A 15078-nucleotide genomic window follows, 5' to 3' on the forward strand; every position below is an offset into this window, starting at 1 on the left:
CTGAAGAAAACAGTTTTGATCATTCATAGACCAGATAATGAGTTCCTGATTAATGCATCTGGCTCTAATGCCATCAACACTTTAAAAATAAATTCTTAATTGTCCTAGATGTTTTCCTGTTGTATCTCAGTTTAGAAAAGTACCAAATTACTTCCATAAATTGTTGGTTTCCACAGATGTTAGCATTAACGCTATAAGCGACATGCATATGACAGAACACAAATGTGTTTTATTTAACTCACAGCTCCAGAAAAGCTTTGTAATAAGTTTAATTACACTTCTGCCGCGGCAGCCATTGAGGGGCAGCAGCCATGGCTCTGTGCTACCCCATGTCCTGGACCTCAACAAGGACCACAAGGTGACCATGAATGTGAGCACGTTAGGCACAGCCGCCACCGCAGGCACCTCCCCAAGCATACACCAAGTTCCTGGGGAACGTGATCAGAGAGCTGTGTGGCTTTGCCTGCCGCCTATGAGCTGTGTGCCATGGAGCTGCTCAAGGTCCCTAAGAACAAGAGGGTCCTGAAATTCATTAAGAAAAGGGTGTGAACACACATCAGTGCCAAGAGGAAAAGAGAGGAACTGAGCAATGTCCTTGCAGCCATGAGGAAGGCAGCAGCCCAGAAAGACTGAGCCCCTTCCCCTCTGTGTGTAATAAAACTCGTCCAGGTGGTGGTGCAGCAGATAGAGTGCTGGATTGGGATGCAGAGGACCCAGGTTCCAAACCCCAAGGTCACAAGCTTGAGTGCGAGCGGGCTCATCTGGTTTGAGCAAGGCTCACCAGCTTGCACCCAAGGTCGCTGGCTTGAGCAAGGGGTCACTCAGTCTGCTGTAGCCCTCGTGTCAAGGCACATATGAGAAAGCAATCAATGAACTAAGATGCTGCAAGGAAGAATTGATGCTTCTCATCTCTCTCCCTTTCTGTCTGTCTCTATCTGCCCCTCTCTCTGTCTCTATCTCTCTCTCTCTGTCACAAACACACACACACACACACACACAAAACACAAAAAACTTATTCAGAAAACTTACTCTTTGAGGGAGAAGGAAGTTTAATTTCAGTCCTAGAGATTTATCTTTAAAAAGTGGCTCCATTTAAAATTGCCCTACTACCGAGATAAACAGCCAAAGTGTTTCCTAACTGCTAACAGACCAAAATGAACGCATGAATGAAGTGAATGGGGGAAAGCCCGACCAAACCTGAGGAACAGAAAGTAGCAGCCGGTCTTTTCAAATCAAAATGAAGCAGGAAATGTGAAGACTTGCACTAGTTTGTCTTCTTTTAGACCTGCCTGCCTCCAATTTTCTCACAACTAATTACCTCAAGAATGAAAAGTAAATGTGCATTTTTTCCTAAATTATGTGTGTTTTTTTCTAATTATATTGTTTAAGGTTCTCAGACCTTAAAGTAGTAGTCTGTTTCATCTTTGTGGTCTCGGTGCTGGGCATGGTGCCCAGTCCTCTCCCTGGAAGCACACACTAAATCAAGTGGAATATTTGTGTGGTGACTGCTCATGTGTTGTTGTTTGAAGGTATTCATCCTGAACTCAATATCATTGAGATATGGGTTTTCTATCCCTTGAATAAGTTCCCTGAACTTATGGTCTTTGATTAGGGAACTTGAGTGCACACCTGGGTCATTGCTTTCACGGGCAAAAGGTGGGGGCTACAAATTAAGGAGAGTTCCCAAACCCAATGACTTTTACTGAGAGGAAGACCATGGCTAGAACTTCTGCTAATAAACTCTTTTTACTGATGCTGAACTTTCTACCAAATCCCCAGAAGAGCTTTTAAGATATTGAAATACTCGGTATATTAAAAACAAAACAAAACATAAATATATATAATTTGAGTTCATGGAAAGAAATGCAAGTCAAAATAAGTTAGTGGGTTTTTTTGTTTGTTTTGTTTTGTTTGTTTGTTTTGTTTTGTTTGTATTTTTCCAAAGCCAGAAATGGGGAGGCAGTCAGACAGACTCCCGCATGCGCCTGACCGGGATCCACTCAGCACACCCACCAGGGGGTGATGCTCTGCCCATCTTGGGGCGTCACTCTGCCCCAATCAGAGCCATTCTAGCACCTGAGGCAGAGGCCACAGAGCCATCCTCAGCACCTGGGCAAACTTTGCTCCAATGGAGCCTCGGCTGCGGGAGGGGAAGAGAGAGACAGAAAGGAAAGAGAGGGGAGGGGTGGAGAAGCAGATGGGTGCTTCTCCTGTGTGCCCTGGCCGGGAATCGAACCTGGGACTCCTGCACGCCAGGCCAACGCTCTACCACTGAGCCAACCAGCCAGGGCCTAAGTTAGCGTTTTTACCCTATCAAATTGGCAGACTAAAAATAGGATAATATACACTGTTGGGGAAGGAACATGGAATCCTTCCCCAACAGACACATTGCTGGTGAGAATGAGTCTGGATGGCAACTTGGAAATATGGACCCAATGTTTTTCAAAAGAACACACATTTAGATCAGGAGTATGTATTCAATGAAATCAACTCAAATAACTAAAAAATGTGTGAAGATTGAGTCATGAGAATAATCGTTCAAATATTAATTCTTTTGTGTGTGTGTGTGTGGCAGAGACAGACAGAGTCAGAGAGAGGGACAGACAGGGACAGACAGACAGGAAGGGAGAGAGATTAGAAACATCAATTCTTCGTTACGGCTTCTTAGTTGTTCATTGATTTCTCATATGTGCCATGACGGGAGGGGGGTGGCTACAGCAGACGGAGTGACCCCTTGCTCAAGCCAGCGACCTTGGGCTCAAGCTGGTGAGCCTTGCTCAAACCAGATGAGCCCGTGCTCAAGCTGGTGACCTTGGGGTCTCAAACCTGAGTCCTCCACATCCCAGTCTGACACTCTATCCATTGCACCACTGCCTGGTCAGGCCAAATATTAATTCTAAAAATAAAAAACTGAGAAAAAAATCCAAATATACAATAAGAGGGACTGGTTAAATTAATTTGAATATTTTTATTCAATGTAAAACTATAGGGCCATTAAAAATATGTATCACCATGAAAAACTATAATTAATAATAACTTAAAAGTTACTAAACAGTATATAAATTACTATCTCATCTCTACATACATAGTATATTTGTACATAATTGCATAGAAAAGAGTAAAAACATAGATGTCAAAGTGTTACCATCGTTAGCAGTGTTAACACCTCTGAGTGGTAGCTTTAGGATAATTGTATTTCCTAATGTCTTTACAATTAGGTATGAAATAATTACCTTTCAAGAGGTCTTTTAAAATGACCTTAAAACAAGGCTAAAATAAAGGAAAAGGTATAATGAGTTAAGTTCTTAAAGGTCAATCTCAAACTTTCCACATTTGAAAACAAGGAAAATATTTACACATGTAAGAGTATTTTTTTAATCATAAAATCAAATGATAAGAAGTTGGGGAAATGATAGCCAGAATTTTGACAAAAGGAATAATAATTGTAGGTGGGTAAAGAGCTCTCACAAATCAATCATAAAAATATCAGCATTCCAATTTTTATATTTGAGTGAAAAATAAAAATAAGCCATTGCTCTCCCATATGGTGCATTTGTACAAATGTTGGAAGGTGCCCTTTTCTCTGGGCAGAGGCCAGAGGGAAGTATAGCTGAGCTCAGACCCAAGGTCCCTTCATCCAGGACACAATAATACAACCATATGTATATAGTAGCTGTGGCAAGAGAGAGATCTTCAGTAAAAAAAAAAAAGTAAATGACCAATAAACATCAGAGAAAATGTTTAACCTCATTAATTATCAAACTGAAAAATAAAACAAAAATACAGACGTTTACTTTTCAAATTGACAATAATTATAACTCTCCTTCCTGGTGACATGGTAGACGAAAGACACTTTCAAACACTGTTAGGAGAAAACAAATTTTTACAATCTTTCTGGAAGTCATTTTCAAATTTTGATGCAAGAACCTAAAGATATTTGCTTTTGTTCTTGTACCTCCAGAAATCTATTCTGAAGTAATATCAGAGATACAAAGACTTATGCATAAGCATGATTTATAATAAATAAAAAAAGCAAATATAAAATATAGGAGATGGCAGATTTTATCATTATGCTATGTAGAATAATATTTAAGAAACTAGTAAAATGCTAACAATATTAAGTGGAAATGCAGAAAGGCCTGAATAATGTAAACATGCGGGAATCATAATTTGTATACTCTTTTATAACCACATTGACATGTATGCACAATTAGAAACTACATAAAAATATACAAATATTAGAGTAATAGAATTATAAGTGATTTTTCTTCTACATACTTTTCTCTAGTTTCCATTTTTTCCTCATGTATTATCGTCATGATCAGGTATAAAAAATACCCTCCCAAGAAACGGGTGCTTAAAAACAAAAACATCCAAATGTAAAACTGTATGACAAAACGGTTACAATAAACTCAGCCTGCACATAGCACTGAGAGCAGTATGAATTCCTTAAAACTTCAAAACAGTGATTTATAAAATAATCCATCAAACACTCAATACAATAAAAAACTAAAAACATTTTTAATTTCTTCCATATCCCAGAAATATTTGGTACAACAACAAAATACGGTTAGTCCTGAAAGCTCTGAGTAGCATATTCAGTTTGGTTCACCTGGCCAAGTGTGGTGTGCTGCAGGAGAAAACTTAGCAACTCTTAATTAAATATTATCCCAGTATCAACCACATAGGTCACAGGTCCCCAAACTACGGCCTGTGCATGCAGCCCCCTGAGGCCATTTATCCGGCCCCTGCTGCACTTCCGGAAGGGGCACCTCTTTCATTGGTGGTCAGTGAGAGGAGCATAGTTCCCATTGAAATACTGGTCAGTTTGTTGATTTAAATTTGTTGTTGTTCTTTATTTTAAATATTGTATTTGTTCCCGTTTTGTTTTTTTACTTCAAAATTAGATATGTGCAGTGTGCATAGGGATTTGTTCATAGTTTTTTTTATAGTCCGGCCCCCCAACGGTCTGAGGGACAGTGAACTGGCCCCCTGTGTAAAAAATTTGGGGACCCCTGACATAGGTATTTCATTGTTTAGGAAGAATCGGGAAGACAAAAAGCACGTGGATCTTTTAAACGAGGAAAGAGAAGAGAAATGCTAGAACAACTACCCCAGTTAATTGCAGCTTCAGGATACCAGAAGAGGTCAATGAATTGTGTCCCAAAACTTGAGAGCAAACTCCAAAAGCAAATGTGTTGTTTTGTGTGGCTGAATAGAACGCAAACCATACCTTTCGGGTTGTTTACTAACTGAAGGTACATGCAGGATAAAAAGACAAAATGTAACCCCTTTCTTCACATCCCTTTGCCAGCCCTATAAGGATGTGTGCCTTTATTGATACTTTCAACATCCAAAGAAGATAACGATTTTTGAAAACGTAAGATACAGTATTTGAGATCCGGTGAATTCCTGCACAATGAGAAGTAAAGTACAGGGGAGGGGTTGCCGGCTGAGTGTTGGGGAGAAAGCGACAGGCAATCAGACAATCGCAGATTTCACTTTTGAGTCCACAACCTAGAGGCAGACCTGAGTTCCCGATTCACAAACAGTTGATTCCCACAGCCACACATTGCTTTAGTTTGCTCACATTTACGAAGTTCATTTCTTTTTTTTTTTTGAAACCTCCCTTTTAATTTTTTTTCCCCCGACATAATTTGGCAACTTTCAGGATCCTGTGAGGCCATTTTCTCCCTCAAAGTCACATCATGTACTTTTAGTTCCTTGTTGTGGATGCTCCTTGGATGTGCTGATAAGCAAATGATTTCACATTTGCGACAAAGCCTCCATTAAAGACAGCCTGCAGGAAATCCAGTGATGCAATCTCACACAGCTTAACTAACTGACTCCAGCCTGAGTCTGGCATGGTCTATGTACCAGCTTGTAGAAGCAGGCAGGTGACTCACACGCTTGGCCCTCTGGGGAAAAGCAAGTCTATGTTATGGGAAAAAAATTAATTGTTGTTAAAAAAAATAATAAAAACTCAACTTTGCTTACAACTACGTTTTGTTTTTATAGTAAGTCATATTTCAGGCTCTCCTTATGCTTCCAAAAGATTAAATGCAACTTGGACCACCACCGAGTCTCTCCCAGAAGATTCAGGTGGTGTCTGGGATGGTATGCAAGGCAGCCTCGCCTACAAAGAATCTTCTCCAAGGGAAACTAGGCAGCCACATGCAGCCTGCCCAGTAGAAGAAACAGTTTCTCTCCTTAGTCATTTCCCAGCTTCAAGTTATACAAAGGTTGGAAACTACTATACCTATTTTGTGCTACTTTGAAAAATAGTTGGACTGGATAATTGGGCAAATCCCAAAAGATGGGGTTGTTGAGATACAAACCCAACTAATGTATAGGTGGGTGAGGCAGAGTGCAGAAGGCTCTGCAGCAGGGGAGTGCAGGGTGCCCGGATCAGAGGGCAGCAGGCACCGCTGCGGGCATCCGATAAATCCCCCCTGAAGCAAGCAAGCAAGCAAGCAAGCAAACAAGCAAGCGGGCTTCTGCATTTTATTTAGGGTATGAGTGTGTTATTCTTACATGCATCCAGGACCCAATGACTACTTTAAAAAATAAGCTTTAAAGTTTTCTCCCTTAATCACAAAAGCAGTATAAGTTCACTTCAGCAAACTAGGAAATATAGAAGACAACAGACAAAAGCACTGATAATTTCTCTACATAGAGCAAACTACTTTCAACCTTTCGTGGTTTTATTATTCTTATTCTTTACTTCTTGTGCCTATAAACATTCTAATGCAAAACATTGTAAACCTCTGTCACTTTTTCCATAATGCTTTATAATAAGCTGGGCACTGATCGTTTGACTGATTTTTCCCTTTAAAAAAATTAATGCTACAATTAATATCCTTGACTATTTCCTTAAAATGTCTCTAAAACTGAAATTCAGGTTGTCGACAAGTTGGCCCATTTCAACTGGTTTTGCTAAACTGCTTTCCACAAAGTTTATAATAACTTATAATCCTTCTAGAAATGTATTTTCTCCAAACCCAGTTTTGTTAATTCTGGCCAATTGGGCAGGGAAATTTGGGACTTCCCTGCTCTATAATCTGTATGTCTTGGATTATTAATAAAGCTAAATATTATTTCATATGTTTATGAAATAGCTTTTCTGAAATGTCTACTTGTGATATTTAATCATATTTCTACTGAGGCCTTTTTCCTTTTTAATGTTTTTCAAAAATAAGTAAGATGTACGTATTTCTCAAAGTAGAAACCAAGACTCCGAAGTAGATAAAAAATCGTGCTTTGCGGAGGAAGCATAAATGAACTTACGGGGTTTTATAACCTATCGAAGGTCCTCCAGCATGAGACCCTCCCAGCGGCTCCAGTCTTTTTCTTTTCTTTCCTGATACTGCAGAGAAAATCAAATTCAGAGAATTTTATTCCTGACCTTATAAATAAATGACTGTTGTGTGCTCTGATGTGAACTAACATATTACCTTATAACTGAAGTGAAACTGCAGATGCAATTATCCTTATATTAACACCTTTTCTGAACTTACTAAACTACTGCCTTGGCACTTGGCACTATTGTCTGATAGTGGGTGTCCCTAAATTATGTTTTATTAAGAGGAGGAGAAGAGGGAGAAGAAAAGGGGAAAGGGAAACGGACAGGAGGAGGGTGGGGCAAGGAGGAGGAATAGGGGAGGGCAACAGGAGGAGGAGGGGGATGAAGGCGGCAGAAGTCAAGATGTCCCATTCGCCTAAGGTTTCTGACTTAAATTTCATTCAGTGTTGCATCCGTTCTGGTACTGCCTCCCTCTCATTCTGCGAGACTGCCTGGAGTGGGCCACTTCCTGGGCGCGCGCTCTCTCTCTCTCTCTCTCTCTCTCTCTCTCTCTCGAGTTCTCAGAGTACCTGCCAGGCTTTTTTATCTGACTTTCATTACCTTTTTTTTTAATATTTTATTTATTGACTTTTAGAGAGAGAGGAGTGAGAAAGAGAAAGAGAGAGAAGGGGGAGGAACAGGAAGCATCAACTCCCACATGTGCCTTGACCAGAGAAGTGCAGGGTTTCGAACCGGCAACCTTAGTGTTCCAGGTCGATGCTTTATCCCACTGAGCCACCACAGGTCAGGGTTTCATTACCTTTTATCTACCAACCCACTGAGGCCATGCAGGGATCCTTAGGTAAACCCTTGATTTTACCACCTAGCTGCCCTTCTGAATCCTACGTGGCCCTCTGAGACCTTCCCACCTACCAGAAGTCTGTTTCTTGTCATCTTAGACCACCTTTTGTTTTGGTAAAGGGGTGGGGGCGCAGAGGGGCAGAAACAGGTCCCACTGTCCCCTGTACCCCCTACCTTGCTAACATCCAACACTCGTGTGAGCCCCCACTCACGCTGCACCCACCCCTCTGGAGGGAGAACATCAGGCCCACAGAATGTTGGAGCAGGTGATTCTCCTCAGAGATCATGTAGTTCAACTTCATTTTACAGATGAAAAACAATGAAGAATATTCTCATCTTATGTTAATTATCTTATTGGCAATACAGGAAAAAGCTACCTTTGTTTCTTGCTTCTTTGAAAAGGGAGATCCAAGAAGTGCAGAAAGCAGTTATTTTATGGGGCTCACTGAACTGAGAAACAAAAACAGTGATTTGGGGTGAGTGTGAGAAGGAGGCTCCACACTAACCATAATGTGATCAGAATCTTAAGCGGGGTTTTCATATGCTTGTGTTCATATTTTAAGAAGGAAAAAGGCAATGCCTCCCTGTTTTCAATCACCTCACAAAAAAGACAGCATCTTTTATTTTCAAATTAATCAAAACTTCAGATTTTTAACTCATTCTTACAACTCCAACATGCAACACAGAAGAAAGAGTCTAAAGTACTTTTCTCAAGCCAGACCTCTAGCTTCAAATCCTACACTTGTTTACTTACATGCTCTCTGATTTCTAAGGCTTGTGTCCTAGATCTAGGGTTCTAGGCTTCAAGTTAAAATCAATTCCCCAGGAGGACAAATAGTCGTGTCACCCCACCCAAACCCAGCATGAGCAGTGATTCACTCTCCTACTGAGGAAATGCTGGCCACTCAACAGCAGCTACAGCAGTTTCTTCCTGCTGCCTCTCTTCCTCTCCCTTCTCCATTCTTCACTTCAACCTTCGCCTTTTCTAAACTCCCAATCTAAACTCAGGGGCCTTAAAAAACAAGACTCTGGCCCTGGTGGGTTAGCTATATGTGTTCGTTTAGCATTCAGATGACAGGCAGGAGCCAAAATAAAGAGAAGCAGTAGGAGAATCTGCTTTCTTTTTCTGCTTTGGAAGGTGTCTCATTCACACTTGTAAAGGAAGCATTCCCTTAGAAGTGAAATGAAGCCAGCGCTCTTTAAAAGGGTTCCCCACAAAGTTTATTACAAAGTAAAACAAGCCACTGCTTTCCCCTGGAAGCCCACTCAAACGTGCATCACCATAGCCCAACTTATTGTAAAAATGTACAATGAAATCCTCTGAAATTTACCAGCTTTTCTAGTATTTCTCATACAACTCTAAAAATGTGTACTTGGTTCGTATTGTATATGACTAATCAAAATGTACTGCTTTTAGAGATAATATCACTTTAATTCTGTCAGTCACCAAAACATGTAAACTAAACCACTTCTTAACCCTCTTACCAATAAAATGGAGGGGAAGAGAACAGGTAGATTCCCAAAGCGGTACTTTCTTGCTTCTATCCCATTTAACCCATTTATAGTGCAGTCCTTCCTATCATTTACCATTAAAAGACGTACATCATAAAATGCAATCTCCTGGTGATGGATGGACGGACGGACGGATGGATGGAAGGATGAATGGAAGGACGGATGGAAAGTTCGATGGAAGGATGAATGGAAGGATGGATAGAAGGATGGATGGACGGATGAATCAATCAAGCAATCTATCGGAATCACAGAGCTGGGCTATCTCTAGAGCAGCAATTTTCAACATTTTTCATCTCATCGCACATCTAAACTAATTACTAAAATTCTGGAGCACATCAAAAAAAAATTTATTTTGTCTATCTGACCCCCCCCTCAAAAAATAGGTATAATTTTGATTCATTCACACCAGATGACTATTGTTGTGTTGGCTATTGTCAGTTTTTGTATTTGATAATCAAAAAGGGAAAAGGTCAGTGCCCCTGACTAATAGTCAGGTATTGCATGTTTTAAGAATTCCTGCAGCACACTAATGTACCTTTTGCCGTACATGGGTTGGAAATTGCTGCTCTACAGATAGAGGGGAGAGTAGTATCTGAATTTGGGGTACCTAAATTTGAAGACCTGTGAGGCTGTCTGAGGGACTCTTAGGTGCATGCTATTGTTACTAAGCAACCCACTCATCCTGAGCCAAAGCAAAAATTCCTATTCAGCCTGTTGCTGCTCGCTAAGGAATTTTTCCTGGACAAGTCTGCCAAACCAGTCACTACTCTATTTCAGCTTAGACCTACTTTTGAATAATTGAACAGGAATCCTTAAATACCTTTTGAAAAGCAAGAGAGTGTCCACACCCCAAAGTGAGTGCCAAGTATCATGAGTGAGAACTGTAATTAATTTAGGATGAGGCTTTCCTTATATTAAAAAGAACTTAAAAATAAACGCTTCCCAAGGTGAAACTTCATTGACTTGAACTAGAATGGTGCGACATCATCTGCTGCCATCATCTTCATTCTTGGCTCAGGTAATAAGGATGGGTTGTGATACTGTAAACGCTAAGAGAACGCAGCAATGTTCACTGACTACAATAACACCTAAAATCAGACTCACGTATCTCGATGCACAGATGTGCACGTGTCAATCCCCACTAAGTACATAATATGAGAGCAGAAAAAATCAGGAAAGTGGCATCAGGAGACAGACCAAGGAATGGAAGCAAGAAAGAAAGAGAGGGAAGAAAAAAATTTTGGTTAGACTAGGGAATAATTTAGACATTGAAAATACTATTTAACCAAATTGTTCATTTTTTAACCAGATGTATGTCTAGTTATAAGAGAGTCACAAAGAGGAACTGAAGCATTTGTTTGAATTATCTAAGACTTTTAAAAACGATTTAATTACCCAACATCAAAATAAATTTTTTGTTTAAATCATCTCTAAGATTCAAGCAAGTATTTCTTGGGGTTATCAGCTATTGTTATTGTTTAACTGGTTCTTTGTGTGTCTGGTTTAGCTGGCTACTTGTTTAGGTTCTCCTTTTGACTTTTCAGAATCTAGTAGAAATTGCTAGATATGTCTGCCCCAGCTGCTCCAGCACTTCCTTTTAATCCTCCTCAAATCAGATGGCACAGGGCCCACTCGAGTGGCTTGATCTCCACAGGCAGTTTAAAAGAGGACCTAATTACAGGCCAACAGAAGGCAAGTACCATCTTATTGGGGTAATACTTAAAGCTACCATTAGCCCTAGAAATGAAACTGCAACCATCATCTCATTAAATCATTTCAACAGGGACCAACATCAGATCGACCCTTGTTATCTTTGTGCTACAAAGCAGAATTTTAATTCAATGATATGACTGCCCCAGAAAAATGAACACTAGTTTTGGGTTCTACTGGAAAACTACAGAAAGACAACACTGGCCTACTGGCCTTTTAACTCCAACCCAGCTCTCTGGTGAGTGGGAACAAGCCTAAAATCTGAGCTTGACCCTTAGCTATATGCCTGGCAGGACAACATGGGTGACATCACCCAAAACAAGTCTTAGCGGCTCTGGAAATACTGACCTGTCAAAATGACCCCATTCTTCCAGAAGGGACAGTTCAGCAAGCAATGAAGGCAAATGACATTGAGAAAAGGCCTAAGATTCATAAACCCAAGTTATTATATCAGAAGCCACTCATCCAGAAGCATCATAATACACATAAAAGCCACAGGTTTCATTTCACTTACACACTGATATGCACCTGATACATGTTACACACTGATATGCACCTGAGAAGATGCATATAAATTAAATTTATTATGTAAAGTAATGTTAAGTACTCATGGCATTATTTGGCTAACTAACCCAATCATGAAATCATTTCCCGGGATATTGTTTAAATGTAGATGCCCTGGCTCCTCCATGGAGAACCTGACCCCACAGTTCTGGCATGGCGCCTCAGTATCTGTAGTTTTACCAGCTGTCTTGGGTGATATTGTTGTAATCAGATGAATTTGGGAAGCAGTCATAAATGATTCCTATGGGGAGGGGGTTCCACTACTAAGCACATACATAATTATCTTCAAGTTTAAAAAATCAATCCAGATTTTCATGGAGTTCTCTAGCATTTTCTTATTTTTCAGGTAGATTAACTGCCTGTATATTAGTTTACTTTACTGATGATGTGAAACTAACCAAAGCATGCTGTTTACAATGTCTCACTTTCAAACAATGAACAAGTCTGTGTTTTCTGATAGATAGAAGTTTGCAGAAATTGAATGAGGTCAAGAGGAACGAAGGAAAGCAAGCCTTATTTTGCAGGAGGCTAATGTAAAGGAATGAGATAGTCCTCGAAGAGTGACAGGTTAAATCGAGAGTTTTAGGGAATCGGGATTGGCAGAGCAAACACCATCTGTACTTGGTCCCGCTTCTTCGGTTCTGATTCCAGGGCTTTTCTAGAATGTGTTCATATATTCATCCTTAAATTAAGGAGCATGCAGAATTTAATCCATTGTAGGGGAGAGAACACTAGACCCTAATCATTAAACTAGTGATACTCCAAGGAAGACAAGACCGACATATTAGCTAATTATTTACTTACCTCTTGATGACCAGGAACATTTATAAGTATAATTTTGTCTGTATTTCTAGTATACTAATAAGTACAGAATTGATTGTTAGTTTACTTAACTGGGACCATTATCTCTCTACATCTCTGCTTCACCCATACTGGGTTCCTTTCTGATCCTAGAATATGCCAAGCACTCTCCCAGTCCAGAGCCTCTGCATTTGCTCTTCCATCAATCTGTAAGAAATACTCTTATCCCAGGTATCTTCAGTGCTTTACCCCTCACGTCTTCAGGTTGCTGCTCAAAGGTCTTCTCATCAGGAAGGCCATCCCATACCACTTTATATAAAATTGCTCCCCATTATTCTTGACCTGCTCTGCTTTCCTTCATAGTACTTATCACTATCTAATTTATTATTATTTACTTCTTGATTAATTTTTCCAACTAGAATGTTTCCCCTAGGTGATTTCCGCCAATAAGAATGTAAGCAGCATGAGGGTGGGGACTTTTGTTCTATTCACTAGTGAATCTCAATGCCAGGACCAATGCATGGGATATAGTGCCACTCAGACCTATCTGTTGAATAAATGAGTATGTATATTTAGTAACTTTAAAAAGATATGATTAATTATAAATATTTGAGAACTTAAAAGTTATTTTTTATAGCCAAATGGGAACATATGCATTTATAAAACTAAAGAGTAAAAGTTTAATTAAAATGTTTCATCCCATTACTTAAAAGGTTATTCACATCAGATACCTACAACTTTGGGCATTCTCTGCTTCCTTTCTAGAATAATGGCCACACTCCTTAAGATAAAGCATACAGAATGACTAAAAATAAAGTGGGGTGGGTAAGGAGAAGGGGAATTGATATACCATAACCTTATAAATACAATATTGTATTTTCTTTTAGTAACTTACTATGTATTGCCTTAATTAATACTATGTCTATTCAGGTCAACATCACTAATCATCAGAAAAATGAAAATTAAAACCACAATGAGATATCACCTCATACCAGTCAGAATGGCTACCATCAATAAATTAATGAACAGCCTGACCAGGTGTTAATGGCACAGTGGATAGAGCGTCGGACTGGGATGCAGAGGACCCAGGTTTGAGACCCCGAGGTCACCAGCTTGAGCGTTGGCTCATCTGGTTTGAGCAAGAGCCCACCAGCTTGAACCCAATGTCGCTGGCTCCAGCAAGGGGTTGCTCGGTCTGCTGGAGGCCCACGGTCAAGGCACATATGAGAGAGCAATCAATGAACAGCTAAGGTGTTGCTACACGCAATGAAAAACTAATGATTGATGTTTCTCATCTCTCTTCGTTCCTGTCTGTCCCTGTCTATCCCTCTCTCTGACTCACTCTCTGTCTCTGTAAAAAATAAATAAATAAAATTTTAAAAGAAAATTAATTAATTAATTAACGAACAATATGACCCAGCAATTTCATTTCTGGTCATTTATCCAAAGAAATCCAAACCACTAATTTGAAAAGACATATGTACCCCTAAGTTTACTGCAGCATTATTTACAATAGCCAAGATATGGAAGCAACTTAAGTGTCCATTGATAGAGGAATGGATAAAGAAGATGTGGTACATATTTACAATGGAATATTACTCAGTCATAAAGAAAGAATGAAATCCTGCCATTTGCAACAACATGGATGAACCTAGAGGGTATTATGCTAAGTAAGTGAAATAAGTCAGAGAAAGACAAATATAATATGATTTCACTTACATGTGGAATCTAAAAAGCCAATATAAATAAACAAAACAAACAGACTCATAGATACAGAGTCTGATGGTTGCCAGATGGGAAGGTGTTGGGGGAATGGGCAAAAAGCATAAAGGATTAAGATGTACAAATTGCCACAAAAATAGTCATGGGGATATAAAATACAGCATAGGGAATATAGTCAATAATACTGTAATAACTATGTATGGTGCCAGGTGGGTACTAGACTTACTGGGTTAATCACACTGTAAGTTACATAAATATCTAATGTTGTACACCTGAAACTTATATAATATGTCAACTATAATTTAAAACTTAAAAAATTTTTTTAATTATGCTTGTTCATGTCTCATCTTCCACTAGAGTGGAATACAGCCCATCTTACACATCTTTTTATTCTCCTATAATGCCTATATGAATGTGTTGCAAATAGGTAATGAGGAAACACATTTATGTAATGAAAAATACCTGTGGATATCAGGTAAAACACACACACACACACTCTCTCTTTCTCTCTCTCTCTCTCTAAACATATATTATATATATATATATATGGTAGTTAAATAATAGATTCTAAATCAATCATTGCCTTGCTTAAATACACTTGCTTTTTGACAAAGGTCATAAATCTT

At 39.4% G+C, this 15078-nt stretch overlaps 1 protein-coding gene and 1 pseudogene across 3 annotated transcripts in view; one reads left to right on the forward strand and one right to left on the reverse strand.

The window, feature by feature from the left end:
* GRHL2 (grainyhead like transcription factor 2) overlaps positions 1 to 15078 on the reverse strand; it is a 167207-nt gene that overhangs the window by 148887 nt on the left and 3242 nt on the right. The gene's annotated exons all lie outside the window — the stretch shown is intronic.
* LOC136328492 (large ribosomal subunit protein eL36-like) lies at positions 312 to 633 on the forward strand (annotated as a pseudogene).

Source organism: Saccopteryx bilineata, chromosome 3, assembly GCF_036850765.1.
Source record: "Saccopteryx bilineata isolate mSacBil1 chromosome 3, mSacBil1_pri_phased_curated, whole genome shotgun sequence".
NCBI lineage: Eukaryota > Metazoa > Chordata > Mammalia > Chiroptera > Emballonuridae > Saccopteryx > Saccopteryx bilineata.